Source organism: Tachysurus fulvidraco, chromosome 14 (genome assembly GCF_022655615.1).
Source record: "Tachysurus fulvidraco isolate hzauxx_2018 chromosome 14, HZAU_PFXX_2.0, whole genome shotgun sequence".
In the NCBI taxonomy this organism is placed as follows: domain Eukaryota; kingdom Metazoa; phylum Chordata; class Actinopteri; order Siluriformes; family Bagridae; genus Tachysurus; species Tachysurus fulvidraco.
This window is the reverse complement of record NC_062531.1, coordinates 24,609,955-24,633,684: the sequence shown is the minus strand read 5'-3', so window position 1 is coordinate 24,633,684 and position 23,730 is coordinate 24,609,955. Positions and strand designations below refer to the sequence as shown.

Genomic DNA, 23,730 nt, shown 5'->3' with positions numbered 1-23,730 from the left:
TTCGCCTGAGGTTCGTGACTCTGAACCAAGAAAAAACTTGGAAATTTATTCTCAGGAAGTTGGGAAGAAGTCTTCAACACTGTAAAGGTCACTACCTATAATACTCACATTAGCTAGCTGGCTTACTGCTAGTTCATAAGCTTGTGGTGTTTGAGTGGAGCAAACTATATATAACTCATTTGCAGTTAAGCAATTCCCGTTTCTGAGTCAAGTCAAACACAACTTATTAACCATCGTACCATCAAAATGACTTTGTTTTAACACTGCTTCAAGGAGGACCAAAAAAAATATATGTAAACATTCATTCATTCATTCATTCATTTTCTACCGCTTATCCGAACATCTCGGGTCACGGGGAGCCTGTGCCTATCTCAGGCGTCATCGGGCATCGAGGCAGGATACACCCTGGACGGAGTGCCAACCCATCACAGGGCACACACACACTCTCATTCACACACACACTCACACACTACGGACAATTTTCCAGAGATGCCAATCAACCTACCATGCATGTCTTTGAACCGGGGGAGGAAACCGGAGTACCCGGAGGAAACCCCCGAGGCACGGAGAGAACATGCAAACTCCACACACACGAGGCATGTAAACATCGTCAAAGTTAAACAAATTAAACCAAACCAATTCCACTGTTAGGATTTATCCTATTTTAGCCTTTTTGCTATAATGCTAGTTCATAAGTTAGCGTGTTTACCATAATGACTCACAGTGAGAAATGGCAAGTTTCCAGACGGAAGCAGTCCAGACGAACGCCTTGCCGTTCACCTTTCTAGCTATCTTGCGTAATTTCATCAGCAAGTTACTTAACTCGTGATTAACAAGAAACCTCAGCTCAATTTTGGTACGTTTTACTGCTTCGTCCTGACCTTCATCATGGTCTTGTGAGGTTGGAATACAACCTGAAGGAGACATCAGCCTGCACATGCTCACTGACACCCAGGGTGAGTTAAATTAGCTAATCCACCTACTGGAATGTATTGGGAAGGTGGTAGAAAAACAGTTGGGGAGAACATGCACAGAAACTATATGACACTAACTCAAATAGCAGGATCGATCCAGGAATTTTGCTTAAAAATTAAAAGGGACTTATACAATAATAATATATACACAGGAGCCCATGACTGGCTAGCAATTCTCTGATTTAGATCACGTCAAGGTCCCTCCCACCCACAAAGCTGAGCCAGGTATGTTTTAATTTAACCTCTCAGTAGCTTGCTAGGTCACACTTAAGCCTGTTCGCTATAATGCTAGCTTGTGAGCCATCATGTTTAGTTACGGAACTGACTAAAAGAAGCTGCAATTTTCCATAGCCGAGAGGTCTTCCCTTAATTTGTGTGCATTTGTGCCCTGCGATGGTCTGGCACCCCTTCCAGGATGCCCCCTACACCACCCTGTCCAGAGTGCCCTGGAATAGACTCCAGGTTCTTTGTGACCCCGTGTAAGCTAAGCGATAAAGAAACTGGATGAATGGATAAACTGCAGTCAGATATCACAAATCTCAAAAAGGACACAAGATTCTCGCAGTGTGATCGTTTAGTCTGTGCTGCAGCTTAGTAAACTGATGCAAAGCTTTTTAAAGGATTATCAAATTATTACATACTTCAATCACATAAATGTGCACTTATCCTATGAGTCGGGTTGATTAGAGGCTCTAAATCAGGCCTGAATCTCCTGCAGTCTGAATAATTCACTGAGGATCATCCTCCTCCATCCCTACAGTCCGGCTCTAATATTGATCATGAAATCTAATAAACGTGTCAGATGGACGTTCGGAGGATTACAGACGAGGAGGAGGGGAGCTGAGAGACGAGACACAGACGGAAGGGACTAAGTTTGAATAAAAGGAAGCCTTTATTTTTTGTTACATATATATTACAGCACAGTTACACCTTTTCCACCATAAAGAACCGGGTGCTGGTTCAGAGCTAGCGCTGGTGCTGGTTCAAAGTTGGTTCCACTGGTGAACCTTCTAAGAACCGGTTTGCCTTTCCACCGGCTAGAGAGCCGTCACAGCGCCGAGTGTGACGTCACAGTATACGTGTCACGTTTCCCAGCGACGTTAGCGCAGCGGCGGCAAACACAAAAACAATGGCGGATGCTGCTTTACTATTAATGCTCATGGCTTTGTGAACCTACATCGGCATCCAAACGTGGCGAATCCAACGTGCACGTGCAGCTCCGTGTAATCTGTATAAACGGAGGTTGTAATCGAGAAAATACATAACGTTATTTTATCATTAACACAGAAAAAAAATTTAGCCTTAACTACCTACTATCATGTGTGCTGATAATGTATCATATCGCGGTAAAGTTAAAGTGTATTAAACATTAGTATACTTAAGGTACATTATTAAATGCGCTAACAGTAGCCCCGCCCCCAGCTCCTGACGCAAGCGGTTCTTTAGTCTAGACCAGCAACGTTTTGGTGCCACTTAAGAACCACTTTTCCTGGTTCGGAGCCGAACAAGAAAGAACTGGTTCTGAATTAGGCTCCGAACCAGCACTCAAACTGCCTCGGTGGAAAAGAGGCAAGTGAAATGCTTTCTTTGCATATCCCGACTTTCGAGGTTGGGGTCAGAGTACAGGGTCAGCTGTGCTACAGCACCCTTTGAACAAAAAGGATTAAGGGCCAAGAAGTGGCAGCTTGGCAACGATGACTAACTTAATCCCAAATCCTCAACCCACAGCCTTCACTACTTGAGTCATAAAGTTAACATTTATATGAGGATATACATGCAGGTGACTAATGATAAGCTACTCATGGTATTGGATTGGTGTGTATTTTGTGTGTACCTATATATCAGTGCAAGGGAAGGTGTAAAGAGTTGAATGTATTTGGTTAATAATATTAGTAATAAGAGGTATTATCTAACCCTGCAAGACTATAATTATACAGCCAGAACATACACAGCAACAACTGTGGCTTCAGGGTAGGAAGGAGATGGCTAAAAACAGATGCTGCTGGAATAAGGTAATCTCACAAGAAACAAAGTCTGTTGTGTCAGAATTTAACAGATTGGAAGAGGCAGCAAAGAACACCCTGTTTGTCTACTATACTGGACGGGGACGGTGTGAAACTGGGAAAGCATGAAGAGAAGGAAGCTCAGCTGGAAGGCCATATGGCAGAGAGATACAAGCCAAATCTGCTTCCTGCTCAGTGCAACATACAGTATGACATCCTTTCCTCAGCAAGGAATCTCAACCAATGGAAGGGAAAGGTTCAGAATTTGTGCTGCTCTAAGTTTCAAACATATCCTCACTGAAACAAAAGTTAAAGGAAGCCACACCAGAACGCACAATCGGGTCAATATCGTGAAACCAAGCAAGAGGGTAACCATCTTATCAGTGACCACGTTTGGACAACTGGTGGCAGCTCGAGACTTGATCTGGTTGTTTGCCCAGGCTACTAGATACTATATATTTTGTGATGTTTAGAGAGCCATTGGAAAGGTTTGTAAGCTTCCTGGTAGTTTCTACAACTAGGATATTAAGGGACAAGGGAATTGCAAGGAAAGCCTTATTCCTGACTACCAAGGCACCAATAAGTGCATCAGAAATATGCCTGCAGGAGACCAAGTAAACACAACCATTAAATAGTGTTAAGGTAGCAATGTCTCAAATGTTTATGGTTCTGGTTTGATGGTCTGAAGTTTGGGGGTTCATTGAGCCATTGGGCCTTGTGCAAGGTCCTTAACCCTCTCTGTTCCATGGTTGCTGTATGTATGTGTGCTCTGATCTCCCAGACTTCCAGAGCTGAGATTTCTTTTATTAGAGAACTATTTTAACCTTGTAACCGAGTACCATTAAAAAAGACTCTTAATAGTCAAGGTAGAAAAAAGCACCAGCATGTTGTCACATGAGGGTTCTGGTTAGTAGCCTAGCTAACCGCCATTCCTAGACATTTCTAGGCACTCTCACCACATTGCATCATATAGGGACTGGTCAGGTTTGGTTTCAGGTTGTAACAAAAGGCCATGATTTTGGGACGCCAGCATTCACTGTTGAACGTTCCCGGAGAAGTTTGAATAACAGAAAGCTCTAAAGTACATAAAGCTTAGGACCTTTTACTAGCACAAGGGACTGATGACACACAAACTAATCTAGAAAAGAGTTAGCACTACAGAAAACAAGTATTACTACTACATTTTAACAACCTTAAAGCAAAAGACCTAAAAATATGTACATGTATGACACACGGCCTACCGGCGCAGTACTGGTCACACATACATGTCTGATACTGAGACTCGATTACTGGCCGGATCATATCAGAGTGGTCACTACTCAAAGTTCTGACAGCGATAATATATCGTCGCTGTCGGGCGGAATCGCCGTATCTCCAAAACCATTATTTTTCAGGAAATTAAAAAAAACGCGTATTTTTTGAGTTATTAAACATTGTATCGTTAAAGTTGTTATTATACCTTATATTGCTATCATATACTGTTGTGTACAAACATTAACACAACATTTTCCCAAAGTCACGTTTTATCGGAAATACAAGCTTTATGACTTGGGAGCAGGGAGATACGAGATTATGCTGTTATCGATAAGAACGGTACGGACACAGACGTCGCTGCTGCCAGCGGCGTTCGATAAAGTCTGCGGTCATGTTGAGCCACGCTCAAGCTATTTCCAAGACTTTAGATTGATTAATAACTTGTAAAAATAACGTGGGAACTGACCAATAGCATCGATATGTGAAAAAATATGAAATTGACAAAATTTGGACATAGGAGGTTTCCGCCCGACAGCGACGATATGCAGAAAAACAACATTGTTATTAATGCTTCTCTGTTTGTGACCCTTTAAATATGGCCCAATAAGCACAAAACAACACTAACACATAGACACACTCTGAGAGATGATACATATATATATACTGTAGGTGCTCAATTCTTTGTGTATTTGAGGGTAATCATACTCCTCTCACTTGTGTGATGACTGAGAGCTCAGACTTTCATCATCATCATTAATAAAACATCTGACCTCACCTCGATGAGTGCTAAGTAACACACACTTATTAGCGAATGACATTGTGTGTGAGCGTTTGTTATTTAGCGCAAGCAACGGCGCGATGCCTGATGACCCACATTAGCCTAAAACAGTAAGGAAGACGGAGGAAAGGCAGAGGCAGACAGACTCTATTATTAATGAGCCATATTTGTGTGCGATCTAAGTGTGTGTGAGCTCAGCTGCTCCTGACGTTGATGGATATCCAATACGCTGGATGGTAAAACATCCGACTGCTTCCTGAAACACGAGCATCTTCCCATCACCGGCCATGACGTCATCACATTTAGCAGTTAGGTTGCAGTGAGAGCCCGGACGGCTCCTGGGGGACGGTGATTCACCAATGGCGCTCAGGTTATTAGCTTCACTTATCGCCTATCGTAATCTAAAAATTGCCTATCATTAATATGCTAGACAGATTTAATGACCTGTTCTTGGAGAGGCACGCGATGTAAATCCTATCATGTGATGTACATTCGCTAGACGTTGTTCCAGAAGGCCAGACTCACTCTCCTCAACGGTACACCTTGAAACGTGTCAGGATGTTGATATCTGTCTTGTAGAACTTGGCACTCGCTCATGCACTGGGGTGTAAATTAAGCAGAAATTCATTACATTTCGTACTTAGCTATATGTCTTATTAAAATGATAAAGGGCTAAAATGACAGTTACCTCAAGTAAGAGAGTGAGTCTGGCTTTCTGAGCTCACCAGCAGCAGCTCCACTTACCGTAAGTCTGAAAGGCTGAACTCCTGGATTCGCTCGATGCCTTACGAAGCATTTGTGGTGTAGCTAAAAATTGTTGAAGAGCTGATGCTGGAGTCTGGTTTTATCTGATGCTGCACTCATCTGAAGGAGGAAAATGCAAGATGACACTCACCTACAGGACGCACAAGCCCCAGACCTCACCAGCAAAACTGCTTTCCTCTCTATCTCTGCCAAATTCCCTAATTTCCTTTTCGTTCCTTCACCTCTCAGACTCTTTTATTCCATCAGTATTGCAACTCGTTTAATTCTCCACCTTCACTTCTCTTCTTTTCTTGTTTTGCCCCTTCACTTCTCCACCTCCTTATTGGCTCCTTCAGTTCACCACCTTTTCTTTCACTTCTCCATTTCCTTTTTTTTTACTTCTTTCCTTCTTTCGACACTCCTTTTCCTTTTTCACTTTCACTTTCTTTATACCTTCTTAACATCTTCGCTGCTTTCCTTTTTTTCTTCTTTAATTCTCCGCCTTTGTGTTCTCAACGTTTTACCATTTGTAACAAACAAACAAACAAATAAACAAACAAACAAACAAATAAATAAATCCCACCCCTTTTTTTCCCGGCAACTCTCTGGTTTCTCTCTCTCTTTTTTTTTTTTTTTGCTTATCTCTATTTATTTTTCTGTCACGACGTCCTCAGTTGCCGAGCTTTGGTCTATCTATGTCCGTGCCCTCGAGACAGATTCCCTCTTTCACTCTCTCTCAGGCAATGCTGCATTTCCTCTTCAGCATTAATAATCAATGAGCTACAGCACCAGAGGAAAGTCTGAGAGCTTCGCTTATACACACACACACACACTTTGCCCCGTGCTTTGAACAGCAATCACCCTACTATATTTCTGTCTATTGCTTCAAGTCAGTGATACATCAATTTACACCTGACCTGTCAGGAGTGAAAGAAAAAAACGCAAGCCAAACCTTTTAGAGTGAATCTCCAGCTTACAGAAACAGACAATGATGAAGGCTAGAAGCTGATAAAAGCTGACAAACCATGAGCTTTAGTCTTTAGATGAGCATGATGAACAAAAGTACAAGCTTTTAAAATGGCAATTATTTCCATTTGGTATCATCAGTATAATAATTTATACTTTCAGCCAAGTACAGGTACGCTGACATAATGAAGCAGCTCGTAACACTTCGCGTGAAACTGACAGCTACCGTCAATCATGCCAGGAATTTGGAAGACAGAAGAGATGTACAGTAGGGTTTCCTTCTTTGGATGGGAGAAGATGTGTTTTTAATTATCAACATATCTAAAGGATACAAAAGCAAGCAGAGATCAACAATGTTCTAGGTTTCGTTGCATTAGACACAGATTGACTTTTCAGCTTGTAGATAATATTCAAGGCGATCGTTGTGAGACTGAACGCAGACAAGGTTCTTGCGTTCGGAGAATCGACAAGAAAAAAAACTTTTCCTCTTTGTTCCAGATAAAGTTAATAAGTTACCTATTTTTATAAGTGAGCCTTTACAACACAACTGCTGTTGTTTGTATGTGCAGAATGAGTAACTTTAGTTTTGTCTGCTGAAGGGAAATCTTACTGTTTTAATACATTTTATCATTCAGTGGAGCTTTAAAAATGGACAACGTTGGTTATTATAACATTCAATTCCATTCACTTCAGATTTATTTGTGGAAAACTTTCTGAGACGATATGAGGAAGGAACCTTGCGAGGAACCTGACTTACTATCTAGTGCCCCCTTTTCACCGAGGCAGTTTGAGTGCTGGTTCTGAGCCTAATTTAAAATCAGTTCTTTCCTTTATCGACACCCAAAGCACTGGCTCTGAACCAGGAAAAGTGTTTCTTAAGTAGCACCAAAACGTTGCTGGTCTAGACTTAAGAACCGCTTGCGTCAGGAGCTGTGACCAACAAAACAAAAGAGAACGCCGTTAGCGCCATTTTTTAATAATTCAAGTTGCTAACGTCTCTGTATAACGTTGTATACAGTGACGTAAGACTTGGCTTCCTGATGGCTCTCTAGCCCATGGAAAGGCAAACCGGTTCTTAGAAGGCTCGCCAGTGGAACCAACTTCGAACCAGCACCAACACTATCTCTGAATCAGCACCCGGTTCTTTCTGGTGGAAAAGGGGGCATAGGTGACACCAGATTCTAAATAATTTCCCTTCTGTAACTATATGGTCAAAAAAGTGAAAACTGAATGCAAATTGGTTCTAGTTTTAAAACGAGGTCTATTTTGTTGAAAAGACACGATCACGTGTCCACTGATGGAGACTTGAATGCAAACCTATTTGTAGTGACTGCAGTCCTAAAAATATCACAGCATTTGCAGTCTAAATCCATCTGCATGGTTTCTGAATGGTACCATCCACAGAAGTCTCACGAATCTTTAGGCTGTCCACGCGAAGCCGTCCTGAGCAGCGGCGAGGAAAACTAATACGTTTATATTATCGCACTCTCTCTAACACGTCGTCATTTCGACAGGTTTCTACCTGACGGACAAGATCTTAACCTTATAATAAACACATTAAAAGTGGTATGAAAAATAATCCGTGATCATTAAGTGAGCAGATGTTTCTTTTGACAGTTTCTCCAGTCCGCGTAGAAGCCGGCGAGGGATCGACTGTTGACTTGACTTGACATTTTAAACTTTTAAGCACTGTAAGGAGTTAAACACTTCATGGCATGCTGTTATTGGAAATTAATCAACTTTTTGTAGCGGTGACTTTTCATCACACAACGTTATCGCTGACTACGTCCCTACAAGAGCACAACACATCACATCAGTCTGTTATTCCGTACCTAGTTGGAAATGTAACGTTCTAACGCTTTACATTAAACGATTTTAATAATCCTTTTACTAAATTACCAAACAAAAACAAACGAAAAATCAAAAGGTTGCGATTGGTTAAACAAATCATGACCTAATTTGCATATCGACATATCGACTTACACGACGATATACACGGTTAAACGGTATATTACGCGGTTCTGTAGAAAAGCCCGAATTCACATCCGTTATAAACGCAGCTGCATTGCGGACATGAAGAATAAACGGTTGTAATTACACCTTAAATTGTAAAATACACCTTCACGTGATTTAACAACAGAGCGCTAAGGAAAGTCACATTCATCACCAATGGCAACCATTTTGACAACTCAACTAGTGTAAAGACAACAATAACGCTGTCGTTACTTGATATGCGAACGATAGCGAATCGATGTTGGAGACATTTATACATGTACGTGTTTATGACACGTCTTAAACCCGTATTAAAGCGTACACGTGAAGCACAACGTTTTATATTAAACACATAGTGCGCAGTTAGCATGTTAGCTTTGTTATGGCAGGCAGGTGCAAGCGCGAGGATGCGCTCGAGCGCTCTGGCTTCCGGACCTCAGATTATAACAACAACAATAATAATAATCAATATAATAATAATACTATTAATGATAGTGAGAATAAAACCGTCGGCTGTGCGTCAACACGTACCTTCAGGATTCAGGGCGTAAGAGTGTGTTTCCAAATACGGAGACGGTGCGACATATTGTTCATTTTCATCCTGACATGATCCCTGTTGGGAGGTCAGTTCTGTTCTGTCAGTAGAGAGCGTCTCTCTCTCTCTCTCTCTCTCTCTCTCTCTCTCTCTCTCTCTCTCTCTCTCTCTCTCTCTGTGTGTGTGTGTCTCCCCCTCTCTGTGTGTGTGTGTGTGTGTGTGTGTGTGTCTCTCTCTCTCTCTCTCTCTCTCTCTCTCTCTCTCTCTCTCTCTCTCTCTCTCTCTGTGTGTGTGTGTGTGTGTGTGTGTGTGTGTGTGTGTGTGTGTGTGTGTGTGTGTGTGTCTCTCTGTGTGTGTGTGTCTCTCTCTCTCTCTCTCTCTCTCTCTCTCTCTCTCTCTCTCTCTCTCTCACAAACACAAACTATCTATCTATCTATCTATCTATCTATCTATCTATCTATCTCTCTATCTATCTATCTATCTATCTATCTCTATGCCCCCCCCCTCTCTCTATGTCCCCCCTCTGTCTCTCTGTCTGTTCCTTTCTCACTCATATCACCCTGAGCAACTAGACAATAAAGCAAAGCATGCTGGGAAACTGAGTTCAGTTCACAGCACAGTGTTTTAAACTTGAGAAGGCAGCTAATTCCCTACAGCAGTGGTGAATTTTGTCAACAGTACACTCTCAATGTCACAAGAGACATTGCCAGATCTCTAAAAGCTTTGTCGGTAGATTTGGAGGCCACAGGAAATCGAGGGCACATTGAAGCCCTCAAAAATAAAAAGACCAAAATGAACAACCTGTTAGACACTGCAGCACAGGGAGCGCTTTGAAAGCGTTACCGAGATGGATGCTCCTTCTAAGTTCTTCTTCAGTTTAGAACAAAGGAATGGACAGAAAGGGTTTATGAATGCTGTGCAAACAGAATCAGGGGATCTCGTGTCAGAGCCCGCTGAAATTCGCAAACACACAATTACTGTAGCTTCTATTCAAAGCTGTATAGCAGTGAGCGATCAGGGGCGCAGGTAGTGGAAGAGAGTTTCCTCAAGGACCTGACAAAGCACTCTGAGTCAGTGGTAAGTGAGATAGACAGGGAGCTGACACTGGCTGAGCTTCAGGAGGCTCTCCAAGGCATGGAGAACGGGCGGGCGCCAAGCATACAGTAGATGGTCTCCCTGTAGAATTCTACAAGGCGTTCTGGGTAGTAATAGGGCAGGATGTGCTGGAGGTCCTACAGGACAGTGTGAAAGGTGGTCAGCTCCAGTCAAGCTGCAGGAGAGCCATCCTGACCCTGTTGCCAGAAAAGGGAGACCTGACCCAACTGAAAAACTAGCCCCCGGTGTCACAACTGTGCACTTACTGCAAGCTGCTGCCAAAAGCATTGAGACTGGTGAAGGTGATGGAGCAGATCATACACTAGGACCACACATACTGTGTTCTGGCAGGTCGATTTTTGACAATATACGTATATCTAATTAGTGACACCTCGGACATCTGCAGGCTATTGGGCTTAAAGACTGGTCTGATTTTCCTAGACCAGGAAAAGGCTTTTGACCGAGTTGAGCATGAATACTTGTGGAAGATGCTGGGTTCAACCCTGGTTTCATAGCCATGATCAGGGTGTTGTGTACTGAAGGTCAACGGTGGTTTATGTGCTAATTTTAGAGTGTAGCAGTGAGTGGTCAGGGGACCTGACAGCCGTATGAGACTAAGGTCCCTTATTCTCAGACTGAGGAACTTGTTTGGCTGCTGGATTATCGTCACACAGAGGCTGGTCCTGCAAAGAAGTGAACCCTTTTCCCAGCCGAACATCACTCCTGACCTCGACGGGTGTGAGGGCCCCCTCCTGGAGTGCCGGGGTGAAGGGTAGATGGACTTTGGGTCAGTGACGGGGAAGCTGCTCTACAGAGCCTGTGTTACGGTTTTAAATAAGAAAAAGCTGAGTGGTTCAGATTTCTGTAAGGAGTTTATTTATGTTTATTTTTTACCTCTTTTTTTTTTACCTTCAGGAAACAGAGAAGGTTCATTTCATATAAGAGCAAACACCCATGTCGATTTATTTATTATTTATCAATTTATTATTTACTTTATCAGTTGTATTCGTATCCTTTCGCATAAAATGAAGTCTATAAATAGATAGCAATCGATCAATCATTCTGACTGCATCTGATTCCAGTCACACTGACTGCATGTTTTTCTCACTTTTTGCAGCACTGTGATGATAAAGCAGCAGGTCTGTTGGTTATATGAAGTCAGAGAGTTTATTAATCCAGACTTTCCCTGTGTAGTTTGGCATTTAAGCAGTTTAAGAATATCGATAGCTCCCTTTCATCCTCAAAAAAGAAAATAGCGCTATGTTTGGTGTGGTGGACATTCAGAACACTTTCCATCATGTCCACAAGGCAGCTTTAGTTTAAATTGAGTTATAATGGCTTTCACCTGCTGAGTGGAGCTCGACCAAGTAGAACAATCTACAAACAAAGTGCATCATTCGTCTCTTTGGAACGAGACACTTGGGCCTGTTGATGGGGTTTTATTCCGTTTTATCCTGGATACTCAACCTGATATGTTTATGGCTTCTTATGAGGTCTGAGTGATAGAAACCGATACTGATGGCGTCACAAAAAAAAACAACAACAATACATCTGCTGATACATTTACACATTAGCAAAGCCTGTTTAATGACACAGGTATGTGTGTGTGTGTGTGTGTGTGTGTGTGTGTGTGTGTGCACTACATCCAGATGTAGGATTTATGCTAAGTCTAGGTGTTTACTACATCTAAAGCCCTATTCGGGCGGGATTAGTTTTACGTGGGGACGTGGGGGTAAAGTAATTATTACCAGAGCTTCTCTGTGATTTTAGTCCCGTCCGAATGCGCCATCTCGGTAATCATTACGGACAATGTCAGTAAAGATTACGGCGACTTTTACCTTCTGTAAAAAGGTCCGGAAAAATGACCTCAGGTAATACTAATCCCGTCCGAATAGACCCGCTGTAAATATGTACGGTAAAATTCCATCATTTCCTGTTGAAAAGTAGTTTTTGGCGCGTTTTTCAAGCATGGAGGCGCTTGAAACAGGAAGCAACGTCATACGCACATGACGACAAGGAGGTTACTGTGGTGCGTAAAGCGAGTTACCCCTCCCACTTCTGCTAGTTTTACTGAGATGTCTTGTCCCGTGCGAATTGGCCAGTTAATATTACAGACGTCCTGAGGTAAAATTGCATTACTCCACGTCCCCACGTAGAACTAATCCCGTCTGAATAGTGCTTAAGTGTAGTATTGATGCTAAGATAAGGCTCATACCATATCCAGATGCTAAGTCTAGGTAAATACTACGATCCAAAGACATACTGCATTAAAATCCAGGATGTTTACAATAGACAAATAGCTATTTAGTGGATAGTTAATGAGATCATATCGTAATGATCTCATATCGTGAGATCATTATCGATAGTTAATATCTCAGTCATTTTGCACATACTATACAATATTTCAGTCATTTGCTGTTTCGCAAAATTCTATATATTATCTCAAGGACCTGCTGCTAAGAAACCGTGTTCATTCTAATGTTACTGCACAAAATATTCACATACAGTATATACACCGGTCGGTCGGCGCTGTTTCTGTTTACTGTTTATTGTCTTTTGTGTATTGCATTTTTTGTACTTTTTGTATTGTCTTGTAACTTTGTGTCTGCACTGTCTTTTGTCCTACACTGTCTTGTCTGTCTTGTCCTGCACTGTTTTTTGTCCTGCACTGTCTTTTGTCCTGCACTGTCTTGTCTGTCTTGTCCTGCACTGTCTTTTGTCCTGCACTGTCTTGTCTGTCCTGTTTGTCTTGTCCTGCACTGTCTTTTGTCCTGCACTGTCTTGTCTGTCTTGTCCTGCACTGTCTTTTGTCCTGCACTGTCTTGTCAGTCTTGTTTGTCTTGTCCTGCACAGTTTGCACCAGGTTGCACAGTTGCACTTTATGTGGCTAAGACTACTTACATGTCCTTAGCCCTGTCTTTGTTTTATGTAGCACCTTGATACTGGAGAAATGTTGTCTCATGTCACTGTGTACTGCAACAGCTATATATAGTTGAAATGACAATAAAACCTCCTTGACTTGAAAATAAATCGAAATAATAAAAATGACATACTGTCTCATTGCTAAATGTAATTCTTAGTGTTAGATATAATAAGCACGTAAATGAAAACTGAAATATTTTAATCCTTAATTACTATAAATACACACAGAAATGAATCTATTTTGTAGATATTTAGTTTTAAAAAGGGGAAAGCTGTAATATTAAGGATGGACACTAGATGGCAGCAGGGTCACGTTGCAGCTTAAAGCATTTTGCGTTCTTTTTTTTTTCTTCCTTTTTTTTTAGTCTTTCCTAAACTACGTGGGATTTTTCAGGTACTGTGCATGATTTATTCGCCTGAATACAGCATTGCAGTTATATATTCCTTTTTCAGTGGTTAGTCAGCGTTGCCTCATATGTGTATATTTGTGCAAACCGTGTCTATCATGAAGACGACGAATTCCTTGAGAAGTTTGGGGTGAAATTGAGAAGCATTTAGAAGCACGCGCATTTTTCCCTTTTCTTCCCTCCTGTGAAAGTGAATCAGTAGCCAAGCACAAATGCTCTGCATACTTTTTTTTTTATGTTATTGCAAAGTTGCTCTGCCGTGCAAGTTCATCCAGTGTACACAGATGTGTGTGTGTGTGTGTGTGTGTGTGTGTGTGTGTGTGTGTGTGTGTGTGTGTGTGTGTGTGTGTGTGTGTGTGTGTGCGTGCACGCGCTGCACTTTTCCTAACTGCTAATGCGCATTCCAGGCTGGAGGCCTAAAAGACACAACACACATAAATCATTCATGAGCCTTAAACGTAAATACGCAGCACATTCGCTTTGATCCAAGTAACATTTGCCTACTGGAGCAATATGGCGCTTAATTCAACTTCCTCAAGCTTTCCAACACTTTTATTTTTTGCACTCAAATAAAGTGACATGACGTGACATACGGCTAAGTACGGTGACCCATACTCAGAATTCGTTCTCTACATTTGACCCATCCAAAGTGCACACACACACACAGCAGTGAACACACACACACCCGGAGCAGTGGGCAGCCATTTTTATTCTGCGGCGCAGAGGGAGCAGTTGTTGGGTTCGGTGCCTTGCTCAAGGGCACCTCGGTCGTGGCCGGCCAGAGACTCGAACCCACAACCTCAGGATTATGAGTCAGACTCTCTAACCATTAGGCCACAACTTGGATGTAAGTATCACAAAGCTGACCCCAGATCAGCGCTTTTAATGCAGGACTATTTAGTGGTATTGTGAGAATTTAAATCAGAAAACGAATATTAATTTATATACAATTACAGTTTCAATCAATTTAACTAATTACGTTATTTATCTATAGTTGGGATCCTGTTCTGCCGTACAACATAGCAGCTATAAAAAGGAGGAGTCAACTTCTGTGAAATGTCGTGTGTTGTCATTTTACACACGTTTATATTTGTCGAATAAAATCACATTTTCTAATCTTTCTAGCCTTCGATGATCGTAGAGAGTTCGCCATATAAATAAACCGTCACGTTGCTATAGAAAGAGAACTTATTAAAGTAATGTCACTATTACGGTTTTTGTTACATGGCTATTTCGTTTTAACATTGTGACGTCATCTCCATTCAGTACCAGTACTGAAAAAGAGACTCGGATGGTTTAAAATTCCCTCCCAATCGTCTTCCAGTCTACTGGTTAAGACTGAATGATACATCAGGACTTTAAGGGGTTAACATGTCCCATGACTTTTCATTCTCGCTAGCAGTCGTGTCTGTCTCTGTGTCAACAGCTACCATCGTGCCAAATTCCTTAGAAGTGAATCTTATTGGTCAATAAATCCCATTCTTGTGTTCTAAATATGTTCCACGCTGTATCTATGGAGTACCGTCTAGTTCATCAGAGGAAGCTTCACAGTGGAAACACCAGCCTGGAAGCGCCATCCTTTCTCAGTTCTTAACGTCAAACTGGACTTAACACAAACACACACACACCTATACTACATGCATGCACTTAATACACACCTCATGGCCTCATATGATATCTGGCACAGTCAGGTCCACAGTGGCAGAGCAACATGAGCCGAATATTCATACAGTGCCTTATATTTACAGATACAACCACACTGAAACCAAGAGCAGTGTGTGTGTGTGTGTGTGTGTGTGTGTTTGAGTACAGTACTGTATATGTGGTTCAGAGTCTGTATATGGGGCTCAGAATGTCACACACGCACACCCAACCAACTTGAGCCAACATGTGTGTGTGTGTGTGTGTGTTTATTCATTCATTCATTTTCTACCGCTTATCCGATCTTCTCGGGTCACGGGGAGCCTGTGCCTATCTCAGGCATCATCGGGCATCGAGGCAGGATACACCCTGGACGGAGTGCCAACCCATCACAGGGCACACACACACTCTCATTCACTCACACACTACGGACAATTTTCCAAAGATGCCAATCAACCTACCATGCATGTTTTTGGACCGGGGGAGGAAACCGGAGTACCCGGAGGAAACCCCCGAAGCACAGGGAGAACATGCATACTCCACACACACAAGGCGGAGGCGGGAATCGAACCCCCAACCCAGGAGGTGTGAGGCGAACGTGCTAACCACCGTGTCCCATTTATTAAGGTTGATCTTTTCATTTTTAAATTTAAAATTCTGTTTTGTTTTGTTGTGTCTATGTACAGCATTAAATTTACTCTTTTAGCCGCTATACACGTCTGGAGAAAAAAAAAAAAGGCTGTATATCGGAAAATCCAGTTTTCCAAACAGGAATCATCACGGATTCCGTCGCAGATCCTCGGCTGCAGCCATTCGAAAGAGATCCACAGAGCTAAAGATGTCAACTCAGTGCCACTTTATTATTAAGATCTTTAACTTGTTTAAAACATTTTTAAACAGCGGACAAAAACCGCGTGAACGAAGACGTTTATTCTCTCCGTGACAGATTCGAACCTTGTCTCTCGTGTTCAGAGTCCATCATGCTAGTCACTAGAAAACAACCACCATTAAAGAAACCGCTTGCCGTAGTTAAAATAAAAAATAAAGCTCACACGGAAGTCTTTCACTCAGGACTTTCAGAATGTCTAGAGTTTCCTCAGTATTTCTGTTTTTCACTCGTCTACTAATGGTTCAAATATTTTTCCACACGAATGTTTCTGTCTTCAAAGCAAACGTTGATATCGAACCCATTTCCGCTCTCCGGGATGCTCCAAGTTCTCGTTCATCTAAAAAGCACCTAAAATCCAAGGTGTTTATCTTCAACCACAAAAATTCTGTATAAGATGGAAAAAAAAACACACGTCTCACACCGAAAGAGTCCCGAGTCATTTCGGATCAGACTCGCAGACGCAACATCATCTGTTTGTTTATTCTGATTAAAAACGTCTGATGTGTTGATTTCCCGAAGTTCAGTGAGTTACTGTAACTCTCACCCTAAGCCTTCACCTTTAAACCCTTAAAGTCTTGTGTTTAGGAAGAAAAGGTCACATCTGTGTCTGGTGGTCTAGACAAAACACACTAATTTATCTCAGGGTTAAAAATACTACTTTATATAAACAAACGTGTGCTTTCGCTTTGACTCCGGCTCCCTGGAGACGTCTCTGAAAGGCACTCTGGCAGCTCTCGGTTCCCGAAACCTCTCAGTCCACCCATCATCAGCTATTCCAAGCATTTTAGAAATGCATGGTTCTGGCATCTCCTGAGAACCCGGTGGAAAAAAACTGCAAGCCAAGTCAGACTTTTTTTCTCTGTTTGTGTTATTACTGGGAGAAGATGACAACTTTTAAACAGATCTCGGCCTGAATGGTGGAGCGCCGCACAGGTTTGAGTCTGGCCTGGTCGTGACAAGCTTGGAGACGAACGACGACTCACTGACGTATTGAATTTCATAGAAAGGAACATCTTATATAGAGGCGACGTTTGCCTTTATTTCCATTTAAGAGATTTACAGTATAGTGTCTAGAGCAGGGGTGGCCAACCAGTCAGAGACCAAGAGCCACATCATACACATGGGCACACGTGATCGTCACGTTTTTTTCCCTGCCATTTTGAGAGCGAACTTGACACAAATTTCCTACTGGGAAACTTTGAGGTATTTTCATCCCACTAACAAGCGCGTTTGACGAAAATACCGTATTGAACTCAAGCGAAGCGAACTTCTTCTTACATTTACATTTACAGCATCTATCAGACACCCTTATCCAGAGTGACTTACAGCTGAGCGTTAAGGGCCTTGCGCAGTGGCAGCTTGGGGGACCTGGAGTTTGAACCCATGACCTTCCGATCAGTAGCCCAACACCTTAACCACTGAGCTTTTCCCTTCAGGGGTCGCCACAGAGAATCGTCTCTCTCCACCTATCCCTATCTTCTGCATCCCTAACACTTGCACCCACTAGCTTCATATCCTCATTAATTACATCCATATACCTCCTCTTTGGCCTCCTCTTTGCCTCCTGCCTGGCAGCTCCATGTCCAACATTCTCCTACCAATATACTCACTCTCCCTCCTCTGAACATGTCCAAACCATCTTAATCTGGCCTCCCTAACTTTGTCTCCCAAACGTCCAACATGGGCTGTCCCTGTGACGTACTCGTTCCTAATCCTGTCCAATCTTGTCACTCCCAAAGAGAACCTCAACATCTCCAGTTCGGCTACCTCTAGCTCTGACTCCTGTCTCTTCTTCAGTGACACTGTCTCTAAACCATACAGCATGGCCGGTCTCACCACTGTCCTGTACACCTTCCCCTTGAACACGCACAATAAAAAGACACAAATACAAACTTCGGTATGAACGTAAGAGGCGCATGAATCATGCTAAGCAGATGTTTAATCGGTGTCAGTCGAACATCAAGATGCATGTGTCTAGATTTATAGCTCCACACCTGTACACCTATGTGTAACAAGAAACAGATAAAAACTAAGATGTCAGGGTTTTTTATTTTATTTTTATGAAACACGTGAAATTTATTAGAGAGAGAAAAAGGAATAAAAGGGATGCTTCTGTAGGAAAATAATAATCTCTGCTTTAGCAGCTTGTAGACCTCAAGACAAGACCATAAGCTTGTTGACCATATTAGCACTTAGAGCAGAAGATTGTAGATTAGAAAGCGTTGGAGAACCCAGGATGAGATTAGGAGCTTGAAGATCTCAGGATCAGAGCAAGAGCTTGTAGATCTCAGGATGAGATTAGGAAGATTAGGAGCTTGAAGATCTCAGGATCAGAGCAAGAGCTTGTAAATCTCAGGATGAGATTAGGAGCTTGAAGATCTCAGGATCAGAGCAAGAGCTTGTAGATCTCAGGATGAGATTAGGAGCTTGAAGATCTCAGGATCAGAGCAAGAGCTTGTAGATCTCAGGATGAGATTAGGAGCTTGAAGATCTCAGGATCAGAGCAGGAGCTTGTAGAACTCAGGGTGAGATTAGGAGCTTGAAGGTCTCAGGATCAGAGCAAGAGCTTGTAGATCTCATGATGATATCCAAAGCTTCTAGATCACAGGATCAGAGCAGGAGCTTTTAGAATTCAGGATTAGATCTGAAGCTTGAAGCTCTTAGGATGACTGCAGGAGCCTGTAGTCTTTGGGATGAGAAGAGGAGTAGAAAGATTAGGATGACATCTAGGTTGTTTTGTAGCTGATCTGATCCGGAGCTAGTAGCAGACATATCTCAGGATGACTGGAGTTTAATCTGAACAATACAGGAGACCTGATCTCTAGACCTCAGGATGAGAGCAGGATTTCCTCGGGTTCCTCATGATTACAATCGAGGAGGTGATGTAAATTTAAGAACAGAACATGAACTCCTGCTCGTAACAGATACGAGAATCCATGGTGCTTTGTGTGATTTACGGCTCTCGCACTCGCTGTATTCACACAGGAAACACTGAACATGACAAGCAACACAGTGAGGAAATGCAGAGCTGCTGGAGCCAGGAACCTGCAGAAAGCTCCTACAGAGAAGAGGCTGTAAAGCAGGTGAATGGACCTCATTCAGGTTATTCTAGCACTTCTTACTCCTGATACTGGAAATGTAATTAAATTAGATTAAATCGATTCACTTAAAATATATATAATGATGCAAACCAATACAATTTATATCCAGATACATTCATACACACTTTGTACTTTCATTCTTTCCACAAGAAGTTACAAAAATTTTTTTTATCACATTTGGGCAGAAACGAGATGTCAGATATGCATCTTGGTGGACAAAGTAAGATTATTCATTCACTCATTCATTCATTCAATTTCTACCGCTTATCCGAACTTCTTGGGTCACGGGGAGCCTGTGCCTATCTCAGGCGTCATCGGGCATCGAGGCAGGATACATCATGGACGGAGTGCCAACCCATCACAGGGCACACACACACACACACTCATTCACTCACACACTCACACACTACGGACAATTTTCCAGAGATGCCAATCAACCTACCATGCATGTCTTTGGACCGGGGGAGGAAACCGGAGTACCCGGAGGAAACCCCCGAGGCACGGGGAGAACATACAAACTCCACACACACGAGGCGGAGGCGGGAATCGAACCCCCGACCCTGGAGGTGTGAGGAGAACGTGCTAACCACTAAGCCACTAAGTCATCGATGCCCGATGACGCCCGAGATGCTCCCCGTGACCCGAGGTAGTTCAGATAAGCGGTAGAAGATGAGTGAGTGAGTGATTGTTACACTAATTTATTTCTTATTCGACACGTCGGCGCTTTGGTACCTTGGTGTGAGGTGTACAAAAGATGCATGCTTTGGGTGATAAACATACTAAAAGCAGACTATACTGTAAATAACATCGAAAAGACATTCTACCTGCAAGGATCACCACACAAAATGTAATACATGCTGCACAGAGATGTATAAATGTGTGTGTGTGTGTGGGGGGGGGGGGGTTGAGCTGTTTGGCTGACCCGGACAAGGCGGTGTTCAGGTGTTTGGGGTTCGGTAACAAGCTCTGAAACATGATCCTGGAGATCCAGCAGGCGTTCCCAGTCTGACCCCCATCAGCTTGCCAACACCAACACATAGGGTTTGGCAAGGCCTATCGACTATGGACGGAAACTCCTAATTTAATTTTCTAAAAGGATTTTATTTCTCTCTCTCTGTCCCTCTCTCTCTTATTTATTTAATTTTTTTACAAGAGGCTGGTCAGAATCGGTGTGAGATCGAAGCGAGGGTGTCATTTATGTGATTGCTTCAAAGCCAGTGGGTTTGGCAGCGAATCCTCAGCCACTGAATAACGTGATTGATTTGAGCCTCAGTCCACAATGGAGCGCTTGACTGTGTGGGTGTTTGTGTGTGTGTGTGTGTGTGTGTGTGTGTGTGTGTGTGTGTGTGTGTGTGTGTGTGTGTGTGTGTGTGTGTGTGTGAGAGATCATTACCGTGAATGCAGGGCCTGCTTACCTTTCTTAACCGCTCTATTAAATAAACCGCCACTTAATATCTTTTACCCGCCTCTGCGGTAAATCGCTCTCAGAGCTCCGGCACCGTACGTAATATTCGCTTTTTCGTTTGCAGCGAATAGTCATGCGTTTATTCATGTGCAATAATGCGTGAAAGCTTATAATTCCCCTGTCACGCATGCACTCGCATGACTACTGCGCATTTCATATCCTATACAGGTTACAATAGATTATCAGACGTATTCACTCACATTCACTTGCCAAATGGATTAAAAAGTGGTGCTTGCTGTTCCAGTCGTGAGAATACGGATTTACAGTATATTCTCTTCCACTGAGAACAAAGTCATTTCCTCTAGCTCTAATGGTTTCTAGTGTTAGCTTAGGTCCAAACACCAGCGCAATTCCTCTCTTCCTTTTTCTGTTTTCTTTCAGGAGTTTTCTTTAATGATACAGTGCAAGATATTTACAGACTCTCCTTTTGCCTGTTACAGTTAATGTTACTGGGCAGGGTGGCTTAGCACTTAGCACGTTTGCCTCACACCTCCAGGGTTGGGGGTTCGATTCCTGCCTCCGCCTTGTGTGTGTGGAGTTTGCATGTTCTCCCCGTGCCTCGGGGGTTTCCTCCGGGTACTCCGGTTTCCTCCCCCGGTCCAAAGACATGCATGGTAGGTTGATTGGCATCTCTGGAAAATTGTCCGTAGTGTGTGAGTGTGTGTGTGAGTGAATGAGAGTGTGTGTTTGCGATGGGTTGGCACTCCGTCCAGGGTGTATCCTGCCTCGATGCCCGATGACGCCTGAGATAGGCACAGGCTCCCCGTGACCCGAGAAGTTTGGATAAGCGGTAGAAAATGAATGAATGAATGGATGATTTAATGTTACTGTGACACGCGGCTTGTTCTGCTATCGGTGCTAGCACATCTGAGAATCGAGCTAGCTTGTGATAGTGGAAGGAGATTAGCATGCGATGCTAACTTTAATTGCTTTACAAATAATAACGATCAGTTATTGAAGTGTATTGAATATTCACTTCTAGCCGAAGAAGAAGAGTAGCTAACGTTTCTAGTGTTCATCAATGAGCAGGCTAGTCTGAACATTGTAAGTCAACGGAAACGGCTAAGACATACAGTACCGATATGTACACGTTTAGTTTAAGAGGCAAATTGACATAAAATCCCTTAACACTTTGGCATAGAGTTTGGATTAATTATTTTATTGTACTCTGAGATAAGATTCGTTTAAACCAAAGCAGGATTTCTTTTCAGAAGAATTTTCTTTTTTTTTAATACTGATGAACTGACACAAAACAAGACCGTGAACAGATCGGTTTGTCTTTAAACAGAATAAACGACAGGTTCGTGTAAATAAATGTCACGACATGATGGACTTTGGGTCAGAGGTCGGCTTTAAACATTTAGCTGAAGGATCTTCATACCTGCGCTCCCTAAAGAGACATCGTCCATTTCAATAATGTCCCTCAGCATGCTCAAACCAGATGTTTGAAACATACTGTATCTAACTCTCTCTCTTTCCTTCTCTCTCTCTCTTTCCTTCTCTCTCTCTCTCTCTCTCTCTCTCTCTCTCTCTCTCTCTCTCTCTCTCTCACTTTATATCCGCCTCTGTGAGTGCTGAGGTATGAAAAGTATTTGGCGTGCTCCGCGGAGGGCCGTGCAGCTGGAACACACAGGCAGCATGAGTGGGAATCTGTGGAGAGGCGAGATGAAGAGATAACTGTAAGAGACCTTTTGAAAAATAGAGAGAACGTGAGATGAACGGCGAAGGCAGTAACATCGTCATGACAGCACTAAACTCCGTTATCCATAGAACGGGGCATAGAAGCCTTTATTATCGCCACATATACATTACAGCACAGTGGAATTCTTTTTTCACATACCCCAATTGAGGAGGTTGGGGTCAGAGTGCAGGGGCAGCTATGATACAGCGCCCTTGGAGCAGGGAGGGTTGAGGGCCTTACTCAAGGGCCCAGCAGTGGCAGCTTGGCTGTGCTGGGCCTTGAACCCCGATCCTCCTATCAACAACCCAGAGCCTTAACCAGTGCCACCATCAGCCCCTGCTTGTCACCTGACCTGGTCACGTCTCAATAGCATCCACAGCTGAATAAATATAAAAACAGAAGCTACAGTATAGACTCTGTGTGTGTGTGTGTGTGGGTGTGTGGGTGTGGGTGTGTGTGTGTGTGTGTGGGTGTGGGTGTGGGTGTGGGTGTGGTTAACAAAATATCTCATAACTACCTCAGTGCTTTTAAGCAAAATGATAATAGTCTAGTAAATTCAACCGACTGGCTGTTTTTACTAAAAAAAAAAACACACACACAACAATGAAAAGAAGAAAAAATTTCACACAACAAAATTTATCTATTTTGTTATTTGACAATTCTTCTCTCTCTCTCTCTCTCTCTCTCTCTCTCTCTCTCTCTCTCTCTCTCTCTCTCTCTCTCTCTGTTCTAGTGTTCTATATACTGTAGAACCCCAGAGGGACAACAGAAATGTAAAATGTAAAATTCAAAGGGAAAAAAGAAAAATGTAGTGCACTAAAGCATTAAGGAGGTCTACAGTTGGTGGTTTGGTTTCGAGCCCCTTTAGGAAACAAAGAAGCCTTAAGCACACTCTTAAAAAAAATATATAGATGGAGAACCATGGAGCACTCGGAGCATGATGAAGCTACATAAAATTCTCTATTATTCAGAGTTTTTTCCCCCTTTGGGTAACACTGTGAGATGTTAAGAAAGGACATGTAAGAAAGAATAAGATTGAGGAGTTCTACCGTGGGAGGACACGGTGGCTTAGTGGGTAGCACGTTCACCTCACACCTCCAGGGTTGGGGGTTCGATTCCCGCCTCCGCCTTGTGTGTGCGGAGTTTGCATGTTCTCCCCGTGCCTCGGGGGTTTCCTCCGGGTACTCCGGTTTCCTCCCCCGGTCCAAAGACATGCATGGTAGGTTGATTGGCATCTCTGGGAAATTGTCCGTAGTGTGTGTGTGAATATGAGAGTGTGTGTG

At 42.8% G+C, this 23,730-nt stretch overlaps 1 protein-coding gene across 4 annotated transcripts in view; it reads right to left on the bottom strand.

The window, feature by feature from the left end:
• ccdc92 (coiled-coil domain containing 92) overlaps positions 1-9,427 on the bottom strand; it is an 18,941-nt gene extending 9,514 nt beyond the window's left edge. The window contains exons 1-3 of one of the 4 annotated variants that reach the window (XM_047800089.1): positions 9,243-9,427; positions 5,754-5,873; positions 5,454-5,609 (exon numbers count right to left, since the gene is read on the bottom strand). The gene's annotated coding sequence lies outside the window, so the exon portion shown is untranslated. Of the gene's footprint in view, positions 1-5,453; positions 5,720-5,753; positions 5,874-9,242 lie in introns of those variants that run through there. The other 3 variants (XM_047800090.1, XM_027170765.2, XM_047800088.1) reach the window with 3 other exon arrangements.
• Positions 9,428-23,730: the final 14,303 nt, after the last annotated feature.